Genomic DNA, 3,883 nt, shown 5'->3' with positions numbered 1-3,883 from the left:
TTGTCCCCCCTGCCAGCCTAATTGCCCCCAACTACATCCCTCCCACCGGCCTGGTCACCCCTAACTGCCCCCACCCCACTGGCCTGGTTGCCTCTTACTGTCCCCCCTGCTGGCCTGGTTGCCCCCAACCTGCCCCCACTGCCAGCCTGGTCACCCCTCATGGCCCGCGCTGTCCTGCTGTTCAGTCGTTTGGTTGTTCCTCACTAACCCCCCTGCCAGCCTGGTTCCCCCACGCAACCTGCTTGTTCAATCGTTTGGTCATCCCTCACTAACCCCCCTGCTGGCCTGGCCGTAGGCAACCATCTTGTGAGGGCATGACAGCCAATTTGCATATTACCTCTTTATTATATAGGATAAAGCATCATAATAAGAAAATACAGCAACCCTGTATTAATTTTCTATTTTACTGTAACAGATTACTACAAACTTAGTGACTTCAAATAATATAAATTTATTATAATTCTGGAGTCCAGTGTCAAAAATCAGTCAGTCAGTCTATGTTCCTTGTGGAGACTCTAGGGAAAAATTTTTTTCTGTGTCTCTTTAAGCTTCTATAGGCCACTTGCATTACTTTGTTTGTGGCCCCACATAACTATGACCATTACTGTTGTCAACACATACCCCTTTCTGATACTGATATTCCTATCTTTTATAAAGACCCTGTGATTTAATTGGGCCTACCCAGGTAATTCAGGATAATCTCCTCATTTCAAGATGCTTAACTTAATCATATCTGCAAAATCCCCCTTTTTATGTAGATAACCTAGTCTCAGGTTCTGGGGATTAGAAGTGGACATGTTGGGGGGACCATTATTCAACATACCACATCATCTATGACTTATTTACCTTGCTATAGCCTCAAGAAAATTAGACTTCTACAAAAAATAGTCTAATGAAATAGATAGAATGAAATTCAAAATCTATCATCAACAATTATTTTTTTGGCATTATCTTTAAAATAAACCTCTGCTTCAACTGTACTGCCAGAATAGTTTGGAAGTCTTCCTGGAGAATTACTAGTGACCTTAATTTCTGTGGCAATAGAAATGTTTGTCTGTTCAGAATATTTGTACTTATGTAGGCTTCTGTTCTTTGTTTAAAACATTCTGGGTTTGTTTCATCATTATACTTATTCTCTGGGACCTTAGTACTTTTGTGTCTAACTATAAAATAAAATGATAGTTTATTCATTATAGAGTTTATTCATTATTTATAATCAATTTTTGCCCTTTAATTTGAGCTTTAAAATACTGTTGCATTTTATGTGCTTCCTAATGGTGAAAGGATAGAACTACTTTTTTGATCTTAGGATAAATACCCAAGTGGCCAATTGCAATCATGACACCTTATTGAGATATTTATTTGAATTCTAAAAATGTTTGCTTTGTACTATATTATATTAAATTTTAAAATACAATAATACTATATAGAATGACAAAAATTGTGTTACATAGCTTATACTCTTTCTCTAAGATATTTGAATATAATTGAAGTTCTAGAAAGAGAAGTTACATTTAAACTATAGCTTTTTGTACCACCTGTCATAGCACTGAAAATACCTTTTAAAAAGAACACAAAACAACAACACCCTGAGGTTGAAAAGCACTAGTGGAAAAGTATAGGATTTGAATTCACAAGACCTGGGTGCTGCTAATTACCAGCTGTGTGATCTTGGGCAAGTCATTTGTTATAATCTGAATGTTTCTGTACCCTCAAAATTCATATGTTGAAATTCTAATGTCTGATATAATGGTATGAGGTGGGGTCTTTGGGAGGTGATTAGGTCACAAGGACAGTACCCTCATGAATAGTATTAGTGTTCTTATAAAAGAGGCTCCAGAAAGATTGCTATTCCCTCTACCCCCATGTGAAGATATAACAATAAGTCAGCAACCTGGAAGTGGACCCTTACTTCATCAGGCTGGTACCCTGATTTCAGACTCCCAGCCTCCATAACTGTGAGAAATAACTTTCTGTTGTTTATAAGCCAACCAGTAGTATTTATTATAGTAGAAAGTGATATTTCCTTATAGCAATCTGAAGGGACCAAGGCACTATGTAGCCTCATCTGTAAAATAAAAATTGTAGTAACACTTCACAGAGTTCTTATGATAATGAATGTAGAAAAGGTGCTTTATAGACTGCAGTAGCTCTAGTTTTGTTTATTCACTAGATAAACAAAAATGAGATTAGAATTTTATTATTCAGGATCTTTTAAGGGTCAATATATAGAAAATCCAATTCAAATTGGTTTCAGATAAAAGGGGATTTTATTGGCTCACATGACTCTGATTTAGGACCAGTTTGATCAGGGGTTAAAATGTTGTCATTAGGACCTACTGCATATCTCTTCAGCCTGCTCTCTTGCATAGTGGTTTCATTTCACTTTTGTGTGGTATCAGCAGCATTAAACCTATAGCTTCCTATGCTCAACTCCTGTGAAAAAGAACATAGCACTTTCAGAGTTTTTGTAAAACTCTTGGATTAACTCTAAGTTGGACCTGTTTGAGAGACATATGCATCCCAGATGTGGCCTGCTTTGATCATGAGGCAAGAGAGACTGAACCAACAGGTCCATCCAAAGAGCCATAAGGACCTCTAAGTAAACCACAAATACCAAGAGTGGTGGATAAACCAAGATGGCGGCATAGGTAAACACTGGAAATTGCTGCCTCGCACAACAACTTCAAAAATACAACTAAAAGACAAAACAGACATCATCCAGAACCACAGGAAGGCTGGCTCAGTGGAAATTCTACAACTAGAAGGAAAGAGAAAAGCACACTGAGACTCAGAGGAGGTGCGGAAGTAAAGTGCAGAGGTACAGAGGTGCACGTAGAAAGGGCTGGCAACTGAGGACATGGTTGTCTTTTTCAATCGGGAGGGAGTCTCAAGCTCCCGACTGCTCTGAACTCCAGTTCCAGGCAAGTCTCTGGGGACCCAGACTCATACGGGGAGAAACTGGACTGTCTGCCAGTGGGCAGAACTTGAGGGCGGCTTTCTCTCCGAGGTGCTTGCAGCGATTCCCGGGACACTGAGACGAGGGGACTCTTAGGGTAGGACTGAGGATCAGCCATAGCTGTTTGTTCTTCCCTGTCGATTCCCTGAGACCCCGCCCCACCCAAGCTGTGCGCAGTGGCTTTTGCAATCTGACAATTACCTAACAAACTGCAGCTGGATCAGAGAGATCCAGAACTTCCAAAAGAAGGCCCAAGGACCCACAGCAGCTTGCATTGCTTCACAGCTGGGCCTCAGCTGGGCACCTCCAAACCCCAAACAAAGAAGAGGAATCTGCAGATCTCTCCATAGCTCCTGCTGGGTAGCCTCAGGCAGAGGCTAAATTAGCACCTCCTTAGAGATCCAAGTGCCAGTGTACCCAGTGGTCAGAGTGGGACCATCCAGATTACAGCTCCTCAGATCCATAAGGGACACATTCAGGGGGCAGACTCAGTGCACACCAAAGCCCCACTGAAGCAAGTCTTTCCCCAGAAGGGTGTCTCCAGCACAGAAGTTCTCCCACTGCAGACACAGCTGATTCTCACAGCCAATTGGCCTGGAGGTCAATTCCTCCCAGTGATACCTACAACAATCAAGGCTTAACTACAACAAGACTGTGCACAAAGCCCACAAAGGGGTGCACCAAGAGTGTCCACCTCAGGTAATTGGGGAGGCTGAGTCACTGGGCCCTATAGGACACCAAAGACAGAAAGCCACTCTATCAACACAGCGAAGCATAAAAGAAATAGGTCACAGATGACAGAAATGGAGGAAAGCAAACTACTGGATATAGAGTTCAAAACCACGGTTATAAGGTTTTTTCAAGAATTTTCTAGAAACCGCTGATAAATATAGTGAGACCCTTGAGGATATGAAAAAGGACCAA

At 41.5% G+C, this 3,883-nt stretch overlaps 2 long non-coding RNA genes across 2 annotated transcripts in view; one reads left to right on the top strand and one right to left on the bottom strand.

The window, feature by feature from the left end:
* The window catches only part of LOC106727930, a 7,931-nt gene extending 7,483 nt beyond the window's left edge, over nt 1-448 (bottom strand). Inside the window, exons 1-2 of the long non-coding RNA XR_001364166.1 lie at nt 408-448; nt 59-64 (exon numbers count right to left, since the gene is read on the bottom strand). This is a non-coding gene — a long non-coding RNA (uncharacterized LOC106727930). The remainder of the gene's footprint in view (nt 1-58; nt 65-407) is intronic.
* Nucleotides 1-3,883, top strand: part of LOC106727931 — a 22,205-nt gene that overhangs the window by 15,443 nt on the left and 2,879 nt on the right. The window lies entirely within an intron of this gene.

This window comes from Myotis brandtii, unplaced genomic scaffold (assembly GCF_000412655.1).
Source record: "Myotis brandtii unplaced genomic scaffold, ASM41265v1 scaffold502, whole genome shotgun sequence".
NCBI lineage: Eukaryota > Metazoa > Chordata > Mammalia > Chiroptera > Vespertilionidae > Myotis > Myotis brandtii.
This window is presented reverse-complemented; position numbering and strand designations above follow the sequence as displayed.